This window comes from Pinus tabuliformis, chromosome 9 (assembly GCF_031772625.1).
Source record: "Pinus tabuliformis cultivar Carrire ecotype Pingquan chromosome 9, CPIR1, whole genome shotgun sequence".
NCBI lineage: Eukaryota > Viridiplantae > Streptophyta > Pinopsida > Pinales > Pinaceae > Pinus > Pinus tabuliformis.
Window position 1 is genome coordinate 1,394,924,993 of NC_142307.1, and position 13,360 is coordinate 1,394,938,352.

At 40.7% G+C, this 13,360-nt stretch overlaps 1 pseudogene; it reads left to right on the forward strand.

The window, feature by feature from the left end:
- The first annotated feature begins 520 nt into the window (after window positions 1–520).
- Window positions 521–1,908, forward strand: LOC149153736 (putative ribose-5-phosphate isomerase 3, chloroplastic pseudogene; annotated as a pseudogene).
- The last annotated feature ends 11,452 nt before the right edge of the window (window positions 1,909–13,360 follow it).

Below are 13,360 nucleotides of genomic sequence, written 5' to 3' on the forward strand. Positions count from 1 at the left end.
AATTTTCTCTTTGGAATTTCCATAACTTTCCAAGCTAAGCTATTCCTCCAATTAATTAGACTACGGCATTCCAGATTACAAGACTATAACAACAACTAAATATTATTCACAATTTATTTTTTAATATTAAATATATAATAAATTATTCCACATTACCAAGGCTATAACATGCGCTAAATATTATTCACAATTTGTTTTTTAATATTAAATATATAATAAATTATCTTGACATAATAAAGAAAAGACCACTGAAACGTTGAAAAATTAAGATAAGGTCAAGAAAACCATGTGTAAAGGTTAAGTAACATGGAACGGTGGGACCACCAGGACCTGTAAAGAGAGCAACCCACTACCTTAGAATTCAATAAACAATATCTCATTCGTTTGTTATTATTATTTATTATTTATTATATTAGAATCTGTCAAAAAAACACACCTAACCCTGAAACCCTGTGTGGCCACAATGCGATTCGGATTATTGCAACCCAACTCCAAAATGCTTTCGTCATGTGACCTTATGGGATCGCTTTGTAACCCAACTCCAAAATGCTTTCGTCATGTGACCTTATGGATCGCTGCGATACCGGATCAAAGATCGAATCCGAGATGGTGCACTCAACCACTTAAATAAAAAAAGGCCAGAGGAATCGACGAGCATTATCCAGGCCCTGCAGCAATCGACATAGTTGAAGTTGTGTCCATAGTCTCAGGGTTCCATGGCCATGGCGATCGCAGCGGGAGCTGCGTTTTGTACGTTACCCTCGTTGTCCTCCTCCTTAGAATTGAATAATTGGAAGCCCTTGAATTCCAATACCCACCTTCACTTCAACCATAACAGGAGCCTAAACACTGCCAGATTATCAGTGAGAGCCATGTCCTCGTCGACCGGCGTCCTGACGCAGGATCAGTTGAAAAAATTGGCTGCAGACAAAGCCGTGGAATATGTGGAGAGCGGCATGGTGCTGGGATTGGGCACGGGCTCCACCGCTGCCTTTGCCGTGGCTAGAATAGGGGAGCTTATGAAGGCCGGGGAGCTGAAAGACATCGTGGGCGTCCCCACCTCCAAGCGCACTGCCGAGCAGGCCGCGTCTCTAGGCATCCCCCTCTCGGTGCTTGATGATCACCCCAACATTGACCTCGCCATCGATGGCGCCGACGAGGTCGACCCGGAGCTCAACCTCGTCAAGGGCCGCGGTGGCGCGTTGCTCCGAGAGAAGATGGTGGAGGCTGCCTCCGCCAAGTTCGTGGTCATCGTCGACGAATCGAAGCTCGTCAGTGGCCTCGGCGGCAGCGGCCTGGCAATGCCTGTGGAGGTGGTGCCCTTCTGTTGGAAGTACAATGCTTCGAGGCTGCAATCCCTCTTTCAGGCCGAGGGCTGCGAGGCGAAGCTCAGGATGGACGGTGACAAGCCGTACGTTACGGATAACGCCAATTACATCGTGGATTTGTATTTCAAGACTCCGATCAAAGATTCGAGGGCCGCGGCTAAAGCCATGCTGGCTTTCGAAGGCGTGGTCGAGCACGGGCTCTTCTTGGATATGGCCACGGCTGTAATCATTGCTGGGGCGGAAGGTGTTAGGGTCAATACCAAGTGAGAAATTTTTGGGTTGCCGTGATGACTGTCGGTGTCCGGGTAGCTTTCTGTAATCAGCTAGAAATAAATGCAATATAAATATTGCATGCATTTGTATCGAGTTAGCAGGTAATTGTTTGATTAAATTCAAATCGTTTAGGCCATTTGGGGCTTTGGGTCACTGTACCTATTTGGCATGAGACCAAGTGTTTCCTTTCTACAATATCTTACATTGAACGACGTATACAGTTTCTCTGAAAAGCCTGCAAATGTTGAAAAAGTTGTTTGAGATTAGCAAATGACAAATTTTTCTATCCAGTTATTATTCAATTTCAGAGGCAGAGTTGCCGGACGTTTCTTTGTGATGTTTTTGCCCTTTAAACGCAACATTTGCCATCCTCTGCTATAAGGTGTTACGTGGTTTTTTATCTACTTGCAACGCTTATCTAAATCATTTTGTCAACAAAATCATATTTCTTGTTCTACTATCTGCTGTTTAAATGTTTATCAATTAAGCTTGTTCCATTTCAGTAGAAACATCTAGTATTGGATGTATCAAATATATTTAAATTGATTATCATTTTACACTGGTCAAAAATATTGTTGCTCAAACCAATCTCTTTCACTTAAATTTGATGCTTCATTTGATAGGATTAGAAAATTATTTCCTGAATTTGTTTATCATTTTACACTGGTCAAAAATATTGGTGCTCTAACTAAACTATTGTTCTTAAATTTGATGCTTCATGTCATAGGTTTATAACAGTATTTTGTGATTTTGCTTATCTATTTGCATTAGCAGACAGCAGTCTTAAAATGATGCACTAAGTTAGCCCATAAATTTGAATTTTCCTCCAACGTACTTGCGAGTATGCTGGTTACCAGTGGCAAATTGGAATCTTTTACCGCATTTATCTGTGATTGATAATTTGTTCTTTGGATTATTTGCAATATGTTTTGCCAATTGTGCCATCTGACCATGGAACATCTTTCATTCCTAACTACAAAGTGGTATATTTATTTTCAGAAAAACCACTTGTTGTTTGAGCTTTCTGGGTACAAACTGCGCAATTTTTTTTGGACATTTCACATGTTTTTACATATTTTATATCCAGAAAGGTCAAGCAACATGATGACTAACTGTGAAAACTTATGCACTCAAACCATTTGTACTTTTTGCATAACAGCTCCAAGATCTTCCCAAGCTCTTCTGATAAAAGGTAAACTGCTTTTCCTACGTATGGCCATTGCATATGTGGTGCATAATGTTCAAGGATCGCTAAAGATTGCTTGTGAACTTATAAGTGTGGTAGCTCCCCATGCCAATCCTTTGGAGTATTTCTAAAGCCGGATAAAATTCTTAATGCAGCATTGGAAAATTTTAGCATTGCATATTTGCAGATTTTTGGTTGAGTGAATCTGTTTTTAAATGGTCTTTGAAGGTTCAGGAACAGGAACCATCTTCAAAACACCAGAGATGTTAATTCAACAATCTTTTTTGACAATATTGTAAGCCAAAATAAGGATTTTGTGTATAAACTGTTAGTTCATCATTAAATTATAGTCTAAACATATGACCTACTTGGTATCAGTCTGAAAAATTATTGGATTCTATTCAGCTGCGCTGAGAATCATCTATTATGATGTTTTTGAGCCACATTAGTATTTGTAGGTTTGTGGATAATGCAAATCCAATGAGAGATGGGGTTCATGTTATTCTTGTTCTTAGACATAGCCTTGAAACTTTCCTTTCAGTTAGGAGCAGGTCAATAGGAAATTTTCCAACTGAGGCACTGCAAAAGTCTAGAGGCACATGAACAAATAATTTGAGAATAAATTCCTGAAAGATCTAGCGAAATAGTTTTTGAATGACCTTGTGAGAATTGCGGTGATTGTGGAATACACAGTCGGTCTCTCTTTTTTAATTCCAAGCATTGATAAAAACATGTGACAGCACTGATTACTTGTCTCAGTTTCCAACTATCTTCTTCATCATTCCTTAAAATCATCTTGTGCATGTATTTGGGTCTCGTAGATTGGGTTTTACCACATCTTACTGTGTTTACAATGTTTTTTTATACACATCCTTTTGACATTTTAGCTACTTCTTACCATGGTTATTCTTTTTTTTGTTGGATGTGATCTCAAGTGCCATTAACCCACTTTGGTCATATGTGGACATTAATATAATTTATTTCTTTCTGTTTTTCTTTCTTTCTCCAAAGGTGCAGTGTAGTGTGTGTTCAACTTCTAGCACAATGCTTCCCAAGTGGCTCATAGCATGAGCTCTAGTAGATTGTTTCCTGAGTGCCTAATAAAAATTTCAGTTCCTTCTCTCCATTGGTTTGATATTATCAGCTGTTGTAGCTTCACATTTCACAGGCAGGTGTTCTTTCAGGGACTGGAATCATATTGGCAGAAATTTGTTATGTCAGATGCTGTACCCAAAATGTGCTTTAACCAGCACCACTTACTTGCAATTTCTTCTATGATAAGTCATGACCTACCACTTACAATGGAAGAAAAGTGATCTTCGGTAAGAAAACATCTTGCCTATGGTGGCCAAAATATAGAAAGATAATTTTTGGCAGTATAAGTTAATTTAACTTCTAACAGTTTTAACTCTGTTTTGTTGGTGTTTCCGTGTATTACTATTCTCTTGTTGTTTAGATGCACCATATTTTTCTAGCTCTGCGGGATTCCATTTTTTGTCTTTTCTTTTCGGAAATTCACAGGAAGATGTGGGTAAGAAATATTTCATCCTTCAATTTATATACTAAAGTCAATTAAGTAACCATCACAAATGTTTCAATATTTCATTCATGGAATTGAAATAACGAGTCGAGCGCCTCACCACTACTTATGCATCCCTTTTCTCTAGTTTGTTATGTTATCTTTTCTCATGTATGAGTTTTTATAAAAAATTGTTGAGTGAAGATGGAATTTTCATGGCATGGCTTATCTTGCGTTATATATAGACTGAGATGTCATTTCACTGTCGTAGTGACATTGTTAAGCTTTTCACACGGTCTTATGCAATGTCACATGGTTCAGGTTCGAGTTTGGGTTCAGCAATGATTAGGTTCAGTTTGAGTTTGAATTTTATGATGAGTTCGAATGAGGTTCACCATTAGGTTAGTGTATATATATATAAATATAACGAATTATAGGAATAAATAGTTAGAAATCAACATCATTAAACATCAAAAATGTTATCACGGACATAGAAACTATAAGGATAAATTACAAGCTTAAGCTGTGACATGAGGTTATGAGTTTTGATCTATGCACTTGGTCAATGGCTATGAGATTCGATGAGGTTCACTGAACCTCAAAATTTTTTTAAGGTTCGCCAAAATTCAAACCAGGTTAAAGTTCGATGAACCTTGTGACATAGGTCTTATGGCAGACATTACGTTGGCTGACTATGGTTTCTTCAAAAGATTCGTGATTTGAGACCTGAAAAAGCTGTGAAGGTTCCTGTTTATGATTTAAGCTCAGTTGTAGCACTGGATACAAGTTTTCCCTTTGGCATGCACGAAACGTTTGGGGATTGCACTCGGCCATCTATTTCTATCTTTTCTCCAAACTTTGGGGCTATGCATTTTTTTCCCTTACCCATTCTTGATCTTTCCTTTTTGCTTATCCTATTTCCCCTTGCTGCATAAAATCTAGTAAACAGATCAGGGGAAGATGTTATCCTCATGACTCTCTTGTGAAGTTCTCCCAACTTTTTCACTCCTTTTTCGGCATACTTTACTACAATTTGCTGCAAATTTTCTTCTCAAGCATTATGGACATCCTAATTTGTATGTTCTGCACCTTCTCTTCTGAGGCCAATCCCATCTAACTGTTTCCACTTGTGAATTTCCAGGATCTGCTCTGATGCAACTTTGTTCTAGGATATCTTCCTCGTCCAATTTGTCAAAATACTTGTCACTACACAACATTCCGTCCTCAGTGTTGTCCTCAATCATCTCCAGCCTCAGCTCTTCCCATGTCTTCTTGTACCATTTCTTGGTGCAACAGTTTCATTTGTATGACAACCTGATCCTTTTTTGGTCCAAATATCATATAACTTTTTACATTCATCATCTGTGTACAAGTCAGTGGTTGCAAATATGTCAACAATATCATCAATCAACATTGCCGCCCCTCTCGCCATTGGCTATCAGACCCGGGCATTCTTGACATCATTGACCTCCAGCCTTGGACTTATTCACTTAGCCTTTTACATGATCCGGTTATATACATGTTTACGAGGCTGTCCTATTAATCTACCCTTCTTTACTTCATTGTATCCTATATTTAGCTTTGGCATTTTCTAGGAGGTTCATTTGCACTCCGGAATTGTACTCAATTGGTTGTATCCTTGAGTCCCATTGACCTATTTATGGTCATTCGTTGGACATTAATAAAATTATCTTATCTTAGACATCTTATGTTGCTGTGCCTTTTTTGTGTCATCACTTTAATCTTACAGTTCTCATCATCTACCTCTATTGCTGCTTTTGCATCTTCTTTCTCTACTGTTATTTCTTCACTATCATCTTCTTTGGCAACGAGGCATAAAAATTGTGTACAGTAAACTACCTCACTTCCATTACAACATGGCCCATTCCATCTTTGAGTGAATCCACTTTTCTCGATTCTTCCATGTTATTGGTGTTCTTTTCCACCAGTTATATTTGGTAGTTTCACTTCAAAGTGTCCACCCTCTATACAGTTCGATTGCAATATCCTCTCTCAGCTGCATAGACATCATGCCTGTCAGAATTTTACCAATTCACATCGTTTTCTGCTTGTTTTTGTGGTCTTTTTGCCATGTTCTCTTTATCGAATTCTACATAAGCACTGACTATTTGGTCTCGGATTTCTGATTGGACAGTATCATTATTCTTTTCATTCTTGCATGTGAATCAACAATCACAATTTTAAGGTAATCATGCCATTATTAGGGCTACTTCAATTGCTTTTCTGGTCTGTTTTTCTTTTCGTTGCCCTTAATATTAGTTTCCATCTTCTTTAACATTTACAATGTCCTTAGCGGAGCTTTCTCAATCTCCTTTTGGGATTCACACAGAGAATATTCGTTTTTCTCTAGTCTTGTTGTTCTGAGCAGTGCTCATAGACGGAAGTCTTCATCGTTTCTTCTCATTGTTCTCTTAGTAGCCATCTTTCTGCAATACGTACACACAGACAAACAGACCTTTCAAACACAATTACTCAACTCTAGACAAATCTTCGGTTTGATTCCATGACGTGATCATTGCACTCAACTTCCTTTGGTGGAAGCACAAGGAATGATTCAATGGTCTCTACGAATGCCATTGACTTTTTACTCATACTGTGGTACACGACTTTGAGGGAGTTCTTGACTTTGACTCTTACTGTGGTACACGACTTTTGAGGGAGCTCATACATAGCAAGTTACCAGTTATCACCCAAAACGCATGAACATTTTAGGGATTTTTAGAAGCATTGTACCAAGAGTTGTGAGCTGGAGATTGGCATGTTGTTTATGATGGGGGAGAGTGACTTTTTATTTCACTTTTAGAGATCTGATTTTTAGAGATTTGAAGATGCACTTTGGTGGAAACAAGACTGCTGTCTTTGGCATTTTCTTTTTAAGAATATCTAATGGTTAGGGCCTCTTGATGGGTTGAAAACAGTATTTGCAGCAGATGCCTCTTGATTTCAAGAAGCATGATTATTTTGGACTATTTCTGGGGTCCTTTTCTTTATCATTTCAGCGCTATCCTGAAGATATCATTGGTACACTAGTCCATGATTAAAAACAGCAAAAGAAGGTTGCTGCTTGTGGCCTAGGACAACTTGTTAACATCTGGGCATTAATTCCAACTAGAAAGGCACATTCATGGGTTGCTATCTTCAGGTCTGTTCTCGTGCATTCTTGATAGCAGTGAGGGCACAGGCACACTCAGTAGAGGAGTTACTTATGCCCTATAAGTGCCTTTTTCATGGACTTTCCATGTGCTATTTTGGAGCGGAATTTGTTATAAATTGGAAGCCCTCTTACATGCTCATATTAGGCCTGCCGCACTACTATTGGAGGAAGACATGATGATTTTGTGGTGCCAAGGAGCCTAGATTAGGCAACAATCTCAAACAGATTACAGGTTTCAAAAACAGATTCTGTGCTTTTTATTGGTAGGGTCCTTTGTAACTTAAATACCAGTATTTCAGAAGTAAGCCCGTGTTCTGATCAGCTATTCGAAAGGTAGATTTGAAGAGGGAAAGTAGGGAAATGTTGTTGCTTTGAAGATGGAGGGTGAATGTTATTAACTGGGTTTGTTTCACATGATACAAAAGCAGGAGAGGCAGAATTTGAGCACTGGTTTGAGTGGTTTATCCCTACTTTACTGCCCTTATCCTATTCTATTTTTGAGCAGTATAGAGTAGCTCAGTGACAGCCTCTAAATTTTATCCAGATTATTCTGGAAGTTAATCTTTAGTTTGCGACCACTCTAAAAGCTTTCTTCATGTCCAAATTGGCTGCTATTCTTTCTGGATTGTGAGATGGTCTTGCATTCGAATAGGGAAAATTTATTGAAGCATTTTTTGGGTAGTGTTTGAGTGTGCCATAAACACACAATGAAGACACACTAAGGGAAATGAAAATTTTGATTCATAGAAGGCACCTCTATGTGGCCACTTGCACTCTATTTTCACTCTCATAACAGCCAGCAGTTAGGGTGCCCTATGTTGAGGGAGCTACACTAGCTGGAGGGATGAGTTCATTGAAGGCGCTACAAGTTATTCCGTCACACAAAGGGGTACACCAAGTCGGTGCTTTTCATATGTGCTTTGCTTCTTTCAGATATTAAACAACAGTGATTTTGTGGTGAAAAAGTGCATAGGACTATCGTAACGTACCCAAACCCATGTTGGGCCATGTTATTATAAATCTGACTTTGACATCAGTGTTTTTAAATGAAAATGTATAGGGTGACATACAGTTTCATGCAATTATCATTAAAAATTAAAATTGTAAATGCATATGAGTTAAGCATGAATAAGAATATTAACATACAGTACAGAAATTTTGTTCACGTGTAACAATAACATGTTAAATAAAAATAATGGTGAGGGTTATTTTTATAAATGTTTTACAGAATCGACTTTATATGTTGGATGCTCCAGCCAACCATAGGTATTGTTGTATCAATTATCTTTGCTATAGGCTACCCTTTAGTTGGGGCTATGAGTTTACAAGGACGAAAAACTCCTATGGGTTTGTATAGCTCACTAATATAATCCAGTATCCAGTAAATTCATAGTGACGTAACTCATGTAGTAGTTCTGATTATTCAACATTCTGCTTTATTAGTTTGCACAACACAAGGAATGGGGTTTCTTTCTTTGCACCAAAGCCTTTCAAACAATTTCCATCTAGCGCTTCAACACAGACCAACCAAGAATCTCTTGGCTTGGGCTCCAAAAAAATCCAATTGTAACAGATGTGTTTAGAACAACATTTACATAAGCACTTGGGTAATTTTCAACAATAACTCTTTACAAGCGTGACAACCAAGCTCTTAGTATAAGTTCCCACACCAGCAAGCTATTTTTACATACCCCCTATGGCTGCCTCCCTTTTTCATCATAAAGCTTTGGCTGCCTCCCTTTTTCATCATAAAGCTTTGGTTTTCGCTTCTGCTTGCTATCCAAAATTTAGCATACACCTTTCACTTGCTTTTTTTTCCTTTTCTTTCATGCATGCTGGACTTTCACAATTCTCCAAGTTGATTGTACACATACCACGCTCTATCATGATTAAGTGAGATTTTGTTAATTTTAGGTAACAATGGTATAATCTATGCTTAAGAGAAATTTATTTCAATTTCTTTATTAGCCCGATATCAATATCTAGTTTAACAATCACATTAGCATGATAGTAAAATGCAGATAGAACATAAACATAAATAGTAGAGGACAAGCCAAGACAAGATGACACAAGATGTGGCACCAGCGAGGGACAAACTCCAATGTGGGGAAACCCTTGATCAGTTCTTCTTATATTCTTCAATAGTTCAACAGAGAGAGATAGTACAAATTTACAAATCTGATAATTTATGACAGCAACAGTAAAGCCCTAATAAAAAAAGTCAACGCTAGTCAAACAGGGCCTAATTCTTCCTTCAATCAGCTCGGTCATAACCAATCAACTTCAGCCTCCAACAACAAACCCAAATAGTGCAAAAAAGCCCTGAAAAATCTACGTAAATGCTGGTCAACGAAAGTCAAACTGCAGCCAGCAACTAGGGCAGTCAACACTGGTCAAACTAGAGGTCAAATCACCTCGGTTTTTGTGCCCAAATCTGCAGCCTGCCAAGGAGAAGCAACCACACCCAAAGTGCAGTCAAAGAGAGGTCAATGCAGCCCAAAACAGTGTCCCTGTAGCTCGGTCAAACTTGGTCAACACAGTCAAACAAAAAAGTCCTTCCTTTGCATGGGTGAGAGAAAGCTGCCAGATTTGCATACCCAATCAAGTGAGGAGATAGAGATGAGAGAAGATGGGATGATTGATCCGGATTTAAGCAGGAACGCAATAGATTACAGAGATAACCATAAATACAGAGATGCGATAACCATAAAAACAGAGATAACCATAAACATAGATATGCAGCGGGAATAATACTTTATTTCATTAATGTAGAACACTGAAATATGCTTACAAACAGTAATGGAAATAACCCAGCGAGGGCGATGGTAGCTTATCTCTGAGAAGAGATGTGGTGGCTGCATGCCTCTGAACTGTCTTACAATGAGGCTCGAAGGCCTATTTATTGTTGAGAAACAGTGGAAAAACCCTTAACATTCCAAAACCTAACCCTAGAAGATGAAATGCCAAACTATGGGCCCCGTTTGGGGTAAGTTGGTACATCAACTTCCCGGGGTCGTAACTTTGGCATACGATCTCCGTTTGACACATACAATAGCTCGTTAGAAAGATCTATCCGAGCATTACCATTGTTGGAATGGGCAACATCGATCCAATCCATGGACCCATGTTGCCCCCGGATTCCCCAAAAAACGTCGTTTAGGGCCTCAAAACGGCTCCGGAAGTTCAGGACCCGAAAAACTGCTAAAAATAGTAAGTTGTGCTACAATTAAGGAAACTGAAAATGCTGAGAAGAACAATGGTGGGGGTCCAGGTGGGCTTGGCAGGTGGCCACCAAGATCCACCTGGATCATTCCTCCCCCCTTAGGAAGCAATGGTCCCCATTGCGTTGAGTTCCTCCATGAGATGAATAAACTTTTGCTGAATTTGGTCCCTGGTGAACCACTTGCCCTGGTGAAGGAATTGGGCCTGCTTTGACAACTCGATATAGTTGGATATGCTGTTGGCGAGTGTTCTTGATCTGTGTGTCCATGATCCGATCAGTTGCAGCCTGTTCCATGCAATCTGGGTTTAATTCTGTGGGTGTGAGCTGCTCTGCAATGTCGGATGTGTCTAGCAATGGTGGAAAGTATGGCCGAAGGCGATCCACATTGAACACTGGGTGTAGGCCAAGGAATGGGGGAATGCTGAGCTCAAATGAATTGTCCCCCACAGCCTTAGTAATGGTGTAAGGACCATATCAGAGTGGTCTCAATTTCCGATAGGCTCCAGTAAGGCGTTCCTTTTGCAGATGCAACCAGACTTTGTCGCCCACCTGAAACTTGTGTGGCACCCGGTGTTGATCATGTCGCTGCTTGTACTTGGCATTTGATTTCTCCAGAATGTTATGGACCTGCTGGCGAATATGTTGGATGTGCTCAATGAAGCTGGTTGCCTTATCTGTTTTGGACTGGACATGAGCTGAAGCTGTGTGAGTAGCTGCAAGTGGCAGGGCTACATCAATGGGGCATAGTGGTTGGAATCCCAAGCCCACCTAAAAAGGGCTGTGGCCAGTCGAGCTGTGAAGAGCTCGGTTGTAGCTGTGCTGAACATAGGGGAGGCTCTCATCCCATGTGCGTGGATGCTTTGAGTTGTACATGCGCAGAATGTGTACAATCATTCGATTGACAACCTCGGTCTGGCCATCAGTTTGAGGATGGAAGGCTGTGGACTTAGTGAGTTTGGTGTCCAACATTGACCAGAGATTGGACCAAAATGTACTGAGGAACCGACTGTCCCGATCTGAGATGATAGACTGTGGGATCCCAAAGTGCACCCATACTCGTTTAAAGAAGAGTTTAGCAGTGGCTTCTGCTGTGATATTCTTCTTGCAGGCCCCTATAATGGCCATCTTCGAGAACCTATCGACGACCACAAAAACACAATCATTTCCATGCTTGGTGGAAGGAAGCCCTGACATGTAATCCATGGAGATGGATTCCCAAGGTCGACTAGGGGTAGGCAACGGGTTATAGAGGCCTTGCTTCTTGATGGTTGGTTTGGCAATGGCACAGGCAGTACATGATCTGATGTACTCCCCGACATCCTGTCGAAGATTTGGCCAATAGAAATACTTTTGTAGTACTGCCACTGTTTTCTCAAACCCGAAATGTCCAGCAGCCCGACTGTAGTGTGCTTCCCAAATCATCTTAGCACGCTCGCTTGAAGGAACACAAAGATGACCCAGGTGGCATAATAGTGCATCTTGGAGGTGAAAATCTAGAACATGCTGACCCCCCAAGAGTGTCTGGTATGTGTGGCCAAATTCTCGGTCACTTTTGTAGAGAAGTGGCCAATCAGAAGTCTCGTGCCCACAAGAGTTGAGCACAGTGGTTAACGCCATGATTGGGGGTCGACTGAGACAATCTGCAACATGATTGGTGCTGCCCTTCTTGTACTTGATGTTCAGATGGAACTGTTGCAGATATGTAGACCACTTCTGATGGCGATCATTCTGCAATTTCCCTTGGGTCTGTATGAACTGCAGGGGTCAGTGGTCTGTGTGGATGACTGTTTCCTTCCCCAAAATGTAATGCTTCCATTGTCGGCAGACCTGCACAATGGAGTACATCTCTTTATCATAGGTTGGATACTTCCGGACTGTGTCTGAAAGTGTTTCACTGTGATATGCCACAGGATGCCCGTGTTGAGTAAGGACTGCCCCAATAGCATAGTCAGAGGCATCCGTCTCGACCTCAAATGGTTGTTGTAAATCTGGTAACGTGAGCACTGGTGCCGTGCAAAGGCGATCTTTCAATTCTATGAATGCCTTCTGCTGAGATTTAGACCAAAAGAATTTCGCTTTCGCTCCTCCCTTGGTGACTTGACTCAAGGGCCAAGCGATATGAGAAAACCCCAACACAAACCTGCGATAGAAGTTGGCAAGGCCTAGAAAGCTGCAGAGCTCTGTCAGAGTGGTCGGGGCTGGCCAATCCCGAATGACTTGGATCTTGGCCGGATCCACATGCACCCCCTGTTCATCAATAATGTATCCCAGATACTAAACCTGGGTCATGCCAAAAGTGCATTTCTCCAAATTGGCACACAGCTTGTGTTGTCGCAGTGTTTGAAGACTCTGTCGGATGTGGTGGAGGTGCTCTTCCCAACTCTGGCAGAAGATCAGAATGTCATCCAAGTATACCACTACAAATGAGTTGGTGAATGGCCGCAAGATGTCATCCATTAGCCTCATGAAGGTTGCAGGAGCATTCGTCAATCCGAAAGGCATGACTAACCATTCGAAGAGGCCCTCCTTGGCTTTGAAGGCAGTCTTCCACACATCAGAGGGTTTGATCGGTACCTGGTGATATCCTGACTTCAGATCGATCTTGCTAAAGTACTTTGCCCCCTTTAGTTGGTCCAAGAGATCATCAATCCGTGGG